A 13,389-nucleotide genomic window follows, 5' to 3' on the forward strand; every position below is an offset into this window, starting at 1 on the left:
TCTGCAGCAGAGGAGGAGGAACAGGAGAAGGAGGAGGAGGAGGGAAGCCTTGCTGACAGTCAGCCATTGTCTGGTCAGGGAACTGTCCTGGACGAGGTGAAGGAAGAAGAGGAGGATGAGGGGGATGATTATTTTGGGCAGGAGGATGCTTCTCATGGGGCAAGAGAAAATGTTGGCATTCCAAGGTCAGGTACAGTGTTTGTGCGTGACTGTAGGGATGTGGATTTGCCAGAAAGTGCTCCTCCACCCAGCAGTGGCAGTGCATTATTGACACCTGGAACATTGGCCCACATGTGCGATTATGCCTTGCGGATCCTAAAAAGGGACCCCTGCAATGCCAAAATGATGAAGGATGACGACTACTGGCTGGCCAGCATCCTCGATCCACGCTACAAAGGCAAAATACACAACATCATGCCACAGGAGAACCTAGAGATAATATTGGCTAACAAACGAGCAACTCTGGTAAACCGTCTGTTTGAGGCTTTCCCAGCACACAGCAGTGGTGCTGGTTCTCCCACGAGCCATAGTGGGCACAATGGAAGAGGTGTTCGTGGTGCACACAGCCAAAGTGGTGTTGGAGACAGGGGTTTAATGACCATGTTGTGGAATGATTTCTCAAGTACCGCTCACACAACTGCTAATACTGCATCGATTAAAAGTGACAGGAAACAGCAGTTGTCAACTATGGCTACAAACTACTTCTCCTCCCATATCGATGTTCACCCTCACAGGTCATTCCCCTTTGACTATTGGGCCTCTAAACTGGACACCTGGCCTGAATTGGCACACTATGCCTTACAGGAGCTCGCTTGCCCTGCTGCTAGTGTGTTATCTGAAAGAGTTTTCAGTGCTGCTGGATCAATCCTGACAGAAAAAAGGACCCATCTGTCGACCCAAAATGTTGATGATCTAACCTTCATTAAAATGAACCATGCATGGGTTTCAAAGGATTTTGTCCCACCTTCCCCTGATGACATATAGCCATTTGCAGCAGCTGAATGTCCAGCCTACAGTACACATCAACATATGCCATTTTTTAATCCTCCCTAACTGGGCTGCCCACCCCCCCTCAAGGGCTGGGGTCAACACCTGGCACACCTGGGCAAGTGCCATTGCTCTGAACAGGTGGATGGGCCCACTGATGGCCGACAGCACTGGCACAGGGCCCCTCATAGTACAATACAGTGTCTCTGACAGTGGGGGAGCCCACTCGCCATCAGACACACCATCGTACTATGAGGGGCCCTGTGCCAGTGCCGTCGACCATTAGTGTGCCCCCCTGCTTGGTCATTACCACAGCACTTGCAAGTTGCAATACTTACCTCTCCCTGCTCCACCGCTGTGTAGTCTAGGCAGTTAAATCCTTCACAGGGACAGCCACTAGAAATTTGATGTATTGATCGATGATGGTTAAGATGTAGCTATGGCCTGTCCTGCTGGCCTCTACCTTCAGATGATCAATGGCTACCATTTGTAATGGATGTCAACTTACAAGCGGATGCAGTGGTGCTTTATGATCACCTTTCACAGATGTGATAGTCACAGACGTGTGACATTCCTGCCAGCATTTTTCAATGTCTCCTCTCATGCCAATCTAATAGAATCGCCTACGACTGTGGCTTTTGTCTTTTGCACTCTAAAATGACTAGACACATCATGATAGGCAGTGAGGACCAAGTCTACATCTCTCCCTGTGATCACAATTTGATGGAGACGAGTAAGGATGATGTGATCCACGCTACTGCGATAAAGCAATCCTTTCTTCACAAAGAACCGTTTTTGCTGTCTCCACAGACACAGTAATTGAGGGTCTGCAACGCCTCTGCAACATCTACCGGGAGATTTTCCCACGATGTGTAATTCCCAAATTTCTGCTAATGCTCAACTTTCCGTCTGTACTTGTATCCATGTAGTTTCCAGTAGCGGAGAGTCTGGACTAGCTTAGCTGAGATTGAAATATAAACGAGTATTTAAAAGTACCACAACACTGTATACTGTTATACGCTTCGAATACTTTTCCCTTTTTCTACTTTTTAAATTCTGGTGTAATACATAGTGAGCCTGTGAGTGTCTGTGTCTGACTCCGGAAGTATAGATGGAAATTTACAATTACCCCTAGACTGGATACACCTGGTATGTGCTGATGCACAATTTGTTATTACGGTATCCATTGGGAGTGTGTGGTTTACGCCTTCTATACATACGGTGAATCGGAGATACCAATTTTTACCCTATACTCGATACAGCTTGTATCTTGTTATACAGTACCTTTGTTCGACATTTAGTATTACGGTCAAATCCATACTGAGTGAGCGTCTTAGAGTGACTACGGGACTATGTATACGGAGATTTCAATTCTACCCTATAATATATATACTTGCTATCTTGTTATCCAGTACCTTTTTTACAACATTTTTTATTATGGTCAAACCCAGACTGAGTGAGCGTCTGAGGGTGACTCTGTAAATTTATACCGATATTTAAAATTTGGCCAACACTGTATACAGCTGTACACTTCTGATACAGTAACCTTTTTTGCTATTTAGATTCTGGTGTAATCCATAATGAGCCTGTGAACGTCTGTCTGTTACTCCGGAAATATATTTGGAGCTTTAAGATTACCCCAACACTGTATACAGCTGTATGCTTGTGTTACATTACCCATTTACAGCTTTTCATACTCTTGTGTAATCCATATTGGGCCTGAGAGCGTTTGCGTCTGCCTCCTGAAATATATATGAAGATTCCTAATGTTTACACTATACTATATATACCTTGTATCTGGTGATACTGTACCCTTTTTCAACTTTTTATTTTATTGTGTACTCCATACTGAGCCTGTGAGCATCTGTGTATGACTCATGAAATATATATACGGAGATTTACTGTTATCCCTAGACTGTATAGAGCGGTACGCTTCTGATACAGTACCATGTATCTGCTGGTATTTTGGGTCCATTATCCCAAACATGAGGAAATATGGTGGAAGAGGATGTGGACGTGGGTGTGGGGGGCCACCTGGTACTGATGGTTGTGTTGGTGCATCTGCTGGTAGTGCCAAAACACAATAGCAGATAAGGCAGGAGGTGTTGAGCCTGCGTCATGGTGTAGCTCTGGAAGGCCTGGAAGGCTCCCTTTTCTGGGAGTAGGTAGACTGCTTTTAAAGCCGGAGCATCAGGAACTGTTTTTGGCTTACATTGCTGAAACAGCCTCCAGCTCTATCGCCTCCTCTTCTGAAGTTTAAAAAAATGCAAGCACTGAGTCATCAGTGCAGGCTTCTGGTCAGGAGCAACCCCTTTCCTTGTGTCCTTCACCCACACCAAAAGTGAAGGATGCGGCAGCACACACTTCAGATTACTCCATGGAGCTCTTTTCACATACCATGCCTGGGTTAATTAAAAATGGGGCCCATCATATACTGGAGCATTCCAAATGGGGGGCATCAGACACTGGAGCAGCACTTATGGGGCTCATTATACACTGGAGCATTAAAAATGGAGCCCATTATATATTTAGCATTATTAGGGCCCATCATACACTGGACCATCATCCATGGGGCCCATCATATACTGGAGCATTCTAAATGGGGCTGATCAGACACTGGAGCAGCATCTATGGGGCACATTATACACTGGAGCATTTCAAATGGGGCCCATTATATATGAAGCAATATTTGGGCCCATAAGACACTGGAGCATCATCCATGGGGCCCATCATATACTGTAGGATTCTAAATGGGGCAGATCAGACACTGGAGCAGCATCCATTGGGCAAATTATACACTGGAGCATTACAAATGGGGCCCATTATATATGGAGCATTATTTGGGCCCTTAAGACACTGGAGCATCATCCATGGGGCCCATCATATACTGGAGCATTCTAAATGGGGCAGATCAGACACTGGAGCAGCATCTATTGGGCACATTATACACTGGAGCATTACAAATGGGGCCCATTATATATGGAGCATTATGTGGGCCCATAAGACACTGGAGCATCATCCATGGGGCCATCATATACTGGAGCATTCAAAATGGGGCAGATCAGACACTGGAGCAGCATCCATTGGGCACATTATACACTGGAGCATTACAAATGGGGCCCATTATATATGGAGCATTATGTGGGCCCATAAGACACTGGAGCATCATCCATGGGGCCCATCACATACTGGAGCATTCTAAATGGGGCAGATCAGACACTGGAGCAGCGTCTATTGGGCACATTATACACTGGAGAATTACAAATGGGGCCCATTATATATGGAGCATTATTTGGGCCCATAAGACACTGGAGCATCATCCATGGGGCCCATCATATACTGGAGCATTCTAAATGGGGCAGATCAGACACTGGAGCAGTATCTATGAGGCACATTATACACTGGAACATTACAAATGGGGCCCATTATATATGGAGCATTATTTGGGCCCATAACACACTGGAGCATCGTCCATGGAGACCATCTTGTACAATAGCATTATATGGAGCTCATCATATACTGTATGGAACATTATATGTGACCAATTAGTCTGTATGGAGAAATATATGGGGCTCATTATTCTGTATGGTGCAAAATGTGGTGGCCATAAGACTGTATGGAGTAATATACTGTCCTTTTGTTGAGCTATTGTACAATTTAAAATAGATCAGTCATGTCATGTAAGCAGTGAAGTATTTGTCATTGTACTATACCTATATTTCTGTGCCGTATCGGAGCATCATGAGTTGTGGTATGTGTTAAATGGGCGCACTGACACTCTTTGGCCCAGGGCACACAAAAACATGGCGCCAGCCCTACCCCCCCACAACTTTAGCCAAATAACCCTCAGTTTTCAATGAGTAACTATTATTATGAAGTAAATTAAGGTTGACAAGCTTCAGTAATAAGAATTGATGTTTTTGGCATTGAAATAGGCACTGTAGGTGTGTTTACTGTCCTCCACTCCCTGCTGACTTTGCTTCCCCATTGACTTGCATTGGGTTTCGTGTTTCAGTCGGCCTCCGACTTTTCACTGTAGTAGGCCGATTTCGTTCGACCCGACTTTTGCGAAAGTTGGGTTTCATGAAACCCGACTCGACCCTAAAAAAGGCAAATTCGCTCATCTCTACTGGTCAACTTTTAACCCCTCAATCTGCCTTCCAAAAGAAATTATGTTTTCAACATTGTGCTGATGTAAAGTAGACATGTGAGAAATGTTATTTATTAACTATTTTGTATGACATAACTCTGATTTAAGTGTTTTCGAAATTAAAAGTTTGAATATTGCTAAATTTTCTAAATTTTTGTCAAATTTCAATTTTTTATCATAAATAAATGCAAGATATATCAAAGAAATTTTACCACTATCGTAAAGTACAATATGTCACACAAACACAGTCTCAGAATCAGTGGGATATGTTGAAGTGTTCCAGAGTTATTACCAAATAAAGTGACACTAGTCAGAATTGTAAAATTTGGCTCAGTCATTAAGGTCAAAATTAGCTTGGTAACTAAGGAGTTAAAAACTGCATTTCGTGTTTACTTGTGTTATCTTTGTCTAATGTTTAAACTTGTTTGGTGATCTGAAACATTTAAGTGTGACAAATATGCAAAAGAATAGGAAATCGGGAAAGGGGCAAACACTTTTTCACACCGCTATTCTGTTTTGCATCTGGTAGAAGAGCTAGCTCTACATACAAGCCAGAGGCTCCATCTATTTATTTGGCACTCGATTATTATTTGCTAGGGATGGGCAGAGCCGCGGAACTTCAGGGCTCTTTTTTTGTAGAAAGAGTTGTACTTTTAAACTAAACCATTTGTATTTTTATTTGATGCACTAGAAATCGAGAAAATTAGCTGACACTGTAGCTGACACCATGGTGCATCAGTTACACTTAGTGTTGGCACTGACTATGGCCATTTAACCCTTTGAATACTGCTAATGTGGCACCCCTGAGGGTCCAGGCGCCACAGAGGTACTGTACCTCATCCAGAGATGTGGTATCCCACACTCAGGTGAGGAGGGAGCATCACCCAGGACTCCAACACTTGCTCCCAAAACACACCAGTGCAGTCAGTGCATCTGGGTGTACCCTTCGGAAGGATGGCCTCATCCCAGACTGGCTAGGAAAGGGTGTTGGTAGGTGAGTGGGAAAGGTAGAGAAGGGCAGAGCTTAGTGAGTGGTGTGAGAGAGGGTATCCAATCAGTGGCAGCTGGTGGACGGAGTTAAGACTGAGGTAAAATGTAGATCATTCTAGAAAGAGTCAGTTGGTGACAGGACAGCGGAGTCAGTCAGACACAGGGGAAAGAGAAGGAGTGAGGAGAGCTGAAGTTAGCTTCCAGAAGGACAGAAGGGGTCCTAGAGGCACGGGTAGTGCGAAAGCCAACCGTGGGGCCCGTATCCTGGAAAGGAAGGACCAGGTCGCAGTGAGGGAGCCGGCCCCTAGTCTAGTGGAGAATAACAAACAAGGCTCAGCTAGCAAGCCGGAGGCTGAGGTAACTTTAAGTGTCTCAGCCACAACCACAGACATTCCTCAAAAAGGTAGGCATAGAGATAAAGGATCCTGAGGCCTGACCCACGTCGCCCGGCAAGATCCAAGGCTGCTGTCTTGGGGACACTGCTTGTGAAGGAGCAGGGCAGGAGAGGTGGAGATTAGCGCAGTGAGATGGCCAGAAGAAAGGCGGACACAAATAGGGAGTCCTGGAGGAGTGTATCCCAATCTACCTAGGAGTTTGCTGGACTACTCCCCCTGAAGGACAGAGTGTCAAGCGGATCACCGTGTGCACAAGAATTGTGAGTAATAACTATGAAACTGCACCCCGCTGTGTCCTTCGTGTCATTTGCATCTCGACTACTCCATACTGCACGCACCATTACAGTCATCAACTCACTTGTTACCACCCTAATTGCCCTGGGATACAGCTCTACCCGTGGTGAGCTTCACCATCTCTGCTGCCCTAACACCATCCCAGAGGATCTGCATTACAGTGTCCGCTACCCTTGCCGAATGCCACAGGTGGCGTCACGATTCCATTTTCCCTCCCATTTTCCCATCATCTTCTCCCCATTGTCATCCATCATCCTTCATTAAATATCCATTTTTACTGGACGCCCAGGGCCACGGACCGGGTCACTTCCACTGTGACACATCCCCTTTAAAGAACCTGACTGGCCAGGTACTGAGTAACCTAAGGCCCTGTGGGGGCGCTCCACTATCAATAATGAGAACTGCATCTAGATGGTTAAAAGAACATGGCTACTTCTTTCATTCCATTGGCATCCTGAGATTATGATTGTGTGGTCCTCTGATGATTGGCAGGACAATTCAAGACAAAGGGTCTGCAAGCTATAGTGACTTGTTCAGATGTTAGTAACATTTTAGTGGTAAAGATAAAATGTTTAATTATTGTTATTCCATTGTGTTAATGCCTGAAAAGCAGCTGAATGGGAGTTTAAATTATGTTGAGGGGAGATGTTTTTAAAATGGTATCACTTTTGAGGGTTTTTCAATGTATGTGTCCCACTAAAAAAAATACATTTTGTAAATTTCCTTGAAAAAATGAATAATGGCTGTTAAATTTTTAAACATTCTAACATCCTATCAAAATAAAAGCACATTGGACAAATGGTGCTGATGTAAGGTAAATGGTTTTTATTAACTATTTTGTGAGTAAAAACATTCAAACTTTGACAATTGCTAATTTAGCTGGAAGTGTATTTTTTCAGAAATGTTAACACATTACACATATGTAAGGGTCGGCCAGGACCGTAGTCATGGCCGAGGACACCTTGGCATTAGTGTCCTGGCCTCTCCTCACAGAAAGATAATGTCCACTAGTCAGCATACTTGTGTCTCCAGGTCCGGCTCCTTCAGGATCTTCCCTATGTTGCGGAGTAATCTCTACAGGCAGATTTACATTAACTGAGACACAGTTCATTTCAACTTTAACAAGAACATTTTTACTGGGTTTGTTACATATCACATCCAAAGTCTTCACAGCTTTTACAACAGGCTTTGCAAGTCAATTTTTTTTCTCTGCGCTACTCTCGTGATCACAAGGCGCGCACCCGGGTCGGACCATCCCTGACGATTCCTCAGCATCCTCTCTGCAGAGCTCTGCTATGGATATGCATCCCCTGGTCTGTTTTGCCCCAGACACAAGATCATTATTTCCCGGAGTCAGAAGCCACTGGGAGAGCGATCTGCCTTTCTGTGCTGTTCCCTGCACTTGCACCACGTCCTTTCTGTCCAAACTCAATGCATCTGTAAGTTCCTCCAGCCATTTTTCCCCAGCCCTAAGGGTGTCTGCCCATGCGATGAGTTGCCACATACTGGAACTACTATTGGCTGTCCACTGCTGTGGTGTCCTGTTGTGCTGGATGACTGGGCTTTACTCTTTCATTGTTGCGTGGCTGCTGTGGTGTTCGGGGGCCTATATCCCTTGTGTATGGTTCGGGCATCCCTCGCCCTCTCGCTCCAACTCTTCCTGTGTCTAGCCTTACCACACAGCAGCCCCTCCTCTCTTAACTATTTCCTATCCCTATTTCTATACTGCACAAAATACACTTGCTGAGAGTCTTGAACACTATAACGCCACCCCATCTAGTGGCCACTATTAAGAACTACGCTTACCCTATTGTAAGAATACAATAACACATCATTGTACATTATACACAATTCACATCATGGTAATATACATTCAAGTATAGCAATACCAATAAAGCATGATGGTAATACACATTTAAGTGAAGCAGTACCAATCAATAGAATAATTAACTTAACAGTAGAAACAGTAGAAAGAATAACATATTCTTGTTACACAGTATACTCTACACAAACGGATATACTCATAACACAACAGTACCGGTACGACGGGTAGGTCATGTATAGCATATCCCTACACATACATTGAGTAGGGTTATCTGGCAGGACACATTTCTCAACTTTCAACATATGCAGACTTTGCCCATTGTTTCAATTCTGGCAGCTGATAAACCTTTGAACATTTCTTTTATTGCTGTTTAATGCATCTGATATAGATTTTTGTTTAATTTCAGCTTATGCGATGTACACTGGGATATATCACAACTTCGGCATATCTTACAATTATTACTGACCTATTTACATTACTGCAATTTATTGTTTGTTCGACCAGATGATACCTTTCAAACATACAATACCTGTAACTGCGAACTAAGTATAAATCAGGGGATTTAGGACAGATTTATATCTCTTTGGTTAGACTGAATTATACAGTTAGGTCCATATATATTTGAACAGAGACAACATTTTTCTAATTTTGGTTCTAGACATTACCACAATGAATTTTAAACAAAACAATTCAGATGCAGTTGAAGTCCAGACTTTCAGCTTTCATTTGAGGGTATCCACATTAAAATTGGATGAAGGGTTTTGGAGTTTCAGCTCCTTAACATGTGCCACCCTGTTTTTAAAGGGACCAAAAGTAATTGGACAATTGACTCCAAGACTATTTCATGGACAGGTGTGGGCAACCCCTTCGTTATGTCATTCTCAATTAAGCAGATAAAAGGCCTGGAGTTGATTTGAGGTGTGGTGCTTGCATTTGGAAGGTTTTGCTGTGAAGGAAACATGCCGTCAAAGGAGCTCTCCATGCAGGTGAAACAAGCCATCCTTAAGCTGCAAAAACAGAAAAAACCCATCCGAGAAATTGCTACAACATTAGGAGTGGCAAAATCTACAGTTTGATACATCCTGAGAAAGAAAGCACTGGTGAACTCATCAATGGAAAAAGACATGGGCGCCCACAGAAGACAACAGTGGTGGATGATCGCAGAATAATCTCCATGGTGAAGAGAAACCCCTACACAACAGCCAACCAAGTGAACAACACTCTCCAGGAGGTAGGCGTATCAATATCCAAATCTACCATAAAGAGAAGACTGCATGAAAGTACAGTAAATACAGAGGGTTCACTGCACGGTGCAAGCCACTCATAAGCATCAAGAATAAAAAGGCTAGACTGGACTTTGCTAAAAAACATCTAAAAAAGCCAGCACAGTTCTGGAAGAACATTCTTTGGACAGATGAAACCAAGAACAACCTCTACCAGATTGATGGAAAGAGAAAAGTATGACGAAGGCGTGGTACAGCTCATGATCCAAAGCATACCACATCATCTGTAAAACACTGCGGAGGCAGTGTGATGGCTTGGGCATGCATGGCTGCCAGTGGCACTGGGTCACTAGTGTTTATTGATGATGTGACACAGGACAGAAGCAGCCGAATGAATTCTGAGGTATTCAGAGCCATACTGTGTGCTCAGATCCAGCCAAATGCAGCCAAACTGATTGGTCGTCGTTTCATACTACAGATGGACAATGACCCTAAACATAAAGCCAAAGCAACCCAGGAGTTTATTAAAGCAAAGAAGTGGAATATTCTTGAATGGCCAAGTCAGTCATCTGATCTCAACCCAATTGAGCATGCATTTCACTTGTTAAAGACTAATCTTCAGACAGAAAGGCCCACAAACAAACAGCAACTGAAAACCACCACAGTGAAGGCCCAGCAGAGCATCAAAAAGGAGGAAACACAGCGTCTGGTGATGTCCGTGAGTTCAAGACTTCAGGCAGTCATTGCCAACAAAGGGATTTCAACCAAGTACTAGAAATGAACATTTTATTTACAATTATTTAATCTGTCCAATTACTTTTGGTCCCTATAAAAACAGGGTGACACATGTTAAGGAGCTGAAACTCCTAAAACCCTTGATCCAATTTTAATGTGAATACCCTCAATTGAAAGCTGAAAGTCTGAACTTCCACTGCATCTGAATTGTTTTGTTTAAAATTCATTGTGGTAATGTCTAGAACCAAAATTAGAAAAATGTTGTCTCTGTCCAAATATATATGGACCTAACTGTAAATGACAAAGACAGAAACATAATGATTAAATACCTTACAGTACATTGATGTGATTTTCCCATAGCTGTGTGTCCATTAGTTGGTCTCAGTCCTTCTCAGCCATTATCCACATGCATGTCACTTTACAAATGGTAAGGTTTTTAAGATTAGTGTTAGGATCATCCGAATTAGAGTCACCGTGGAGTGGTGGGATGGCTTTCACATTTTTTTTTACCAAAAAACGTGTTAACTAAGTACCGTATGTTACTTTCATGCACTATGCTATTTATTTATTTACTGCAGGGCATTTAATCATTAATATATTTCTGTCTTTGCTTTTTTCTGTTGAGTGGATAGTGTGAACGTACACTTACACACTGCATGCACACCAGTTTATATCTCTTGAATTCTAATTGTGTACAAGTTTACATGCCCCCTTGTACACTGCTCAAAAAATAAAGGGAACACCAAAATACCACATCCTACATATCACTGAATTAAATGTTCCAGTTGCAAATCTTTATTCATGAATTACCTATTGGAATGCATTGAGAGCAATAAAACATAAAAATGATCAATGTAAATTAAAATTAATATCCAATGGCGGACTGCATTTGGAATGAAACGCAAAATGAAAGTGGAAGATCAAATTACAGGCTGATCTAATTTCAGTGGAAATGCCTCAAGTCAAGGAAATGATGCTCAGTAGTGTGTGTGGCCTCCACGTGTCTGTGTGACCTCCCCACAATGCCTGGGCATGCTCGTGATGAGGCAGTGGATGTGCATTACTCAACTCCTGGACAGTCTGTGATGCAACGTGGTGTTGGTGGATGGAACTAGACATGATGTCCCAGATGTGCTCAGTTGGATTCAGACCTGGGGAACGAGCAGGCCACTCCATACCATCAATGCCTTCATCATGTAGGAACTGATGACGCACTTCAGCCACATGAAGCCTAGCATTGTCATCCATTAGAAGGAACTCAGGGCCTAGTGCACCTGCATATGGTCTTACAATGGGTCTGAGGATCTCTTCTCGGTACCTAATAGCAGTCAGGGTACCTTTGACTAGCACATGTAGAGTTGCGCGGTCAAAGAAATGCCTCCCCGCACCACTACTGAGCCACTGCCAAGCGGTCATGCTGGAGGTTGTTGCAGGCAGAAGAATGTTCTCCACGGCGTTTCCATACTCTGTCACATCCATCACATGTACTTAGTGTGAACCTGTTCTCATCCATGAAGAGCTCAAGATGCTAATGTCAAATCTGCCAATCTTGGTGTTCTCGGGCAAATGCCAATCGCCATGCACGGTGTTGGGCTGTAAGCCAACATCCACTTGTGGACATCGGGCCTTCAAATCACCCTCTGTTTCTGACAGTTTGAGCAGACACATGGATGTTTGTGACCTGCTAGAGGTAATTTTGCAGGGCTTTGGCGCTGGTCCTCCTGTTCCTCCTTGCACAAAGGAGTAGAGAATGAGCTAAATTGTTCAGAAAACGTTAACCAATCTCAAATTCGGCACCAATGTAGCACATTCGGATTCATGTTCGGACACCCAAGCATTTTTACTAAAAATCAGCAAAATTCGGCCAAAGTTCATAACATGATTGCTTTTCTACTATTTATTTTGCTGTGACTTTGCCTATTATGGTGGTGCTGTATGATGAGAGGGGCGACGTGTTTTATGAGGAGAGGGGGCTTGCCTAGGTCAGAGGAGCGGCAGAGTGTAATTTTTTTTCATTTTTTGCTTCTACAATAACTTAATGTGTGTACATTCTGGCAGACAATCAAGGCACAAAAATCATCCATAACATCATGACACAATTGATTGGCTGCCAAAGTCACATGTCCATATAAAAAGCGGACATCTTGTTTTTCTGTCGCCATTTTCTCATTGCAACAGTGCAGAGAGGCCACTGCTGCTGCTGCTGAAGTTGAAAGTGAACTTTTCAGTTAGCCAAAAGGGTCCTGTCCTGTGTGAAATCATTCTTCCAGCATTTAACTAGATTGTGCTAAAACTGTGTTGCAGTCTCAGGAAGCCCAATTTGCTAATCAAAATTGTTTGGGCAAAAACTGTGTTGCAGTGAGGAATGAGGAGGCCACATTTCCTGTTAAAAATTGTTAGGCCTAATATTGGGGTTCAGGTAGGAGGCCCTATTTGCTAATCCAAATTGTTTGAAATAAAACTGTGTTGCAGTGTAGAATCAGGAGGCCACATTTCCTCTTAAAAATTATTAGGCCTAACATTGGGCTTCAGCCATAAGACCCTATTTTCTAATCCAAATTATTTGTGATAAAACTGTGTTGCACTGAGGAATCAGGAGGCCATTAAAAGTCATTAGGCCTAATATTGGGGTTCAGCCAGGACTCCTCATTTGATAATCCAAACTGTTTGGGATAAAACTGTGTTGCAGTGAGGAACCATTTGCTCATCAAAATCATTAGGTATAAGAGTGTTGGTCAGGCCCACTATTTAACAAAATAAATAGTAATTGTTCATTTAGTGACAAGTGAC

Source organism: Dendrobates tinctorius, unplaced genomic scaffold, assembly GCF_039654945.1.
Source record: "Dendrobates tinctorius isolate UK_male_01 unplaced genomic scaffold, ASM3965494v1 ptg000008l, whole genome shotgun sequence".
Taxonomy (NCBI): Eukaryota; Metazoa; Chordata; class Amphibia; order Anura; family Dendrobatidae; genus Dendrobates; species Dendrobates tinctorius.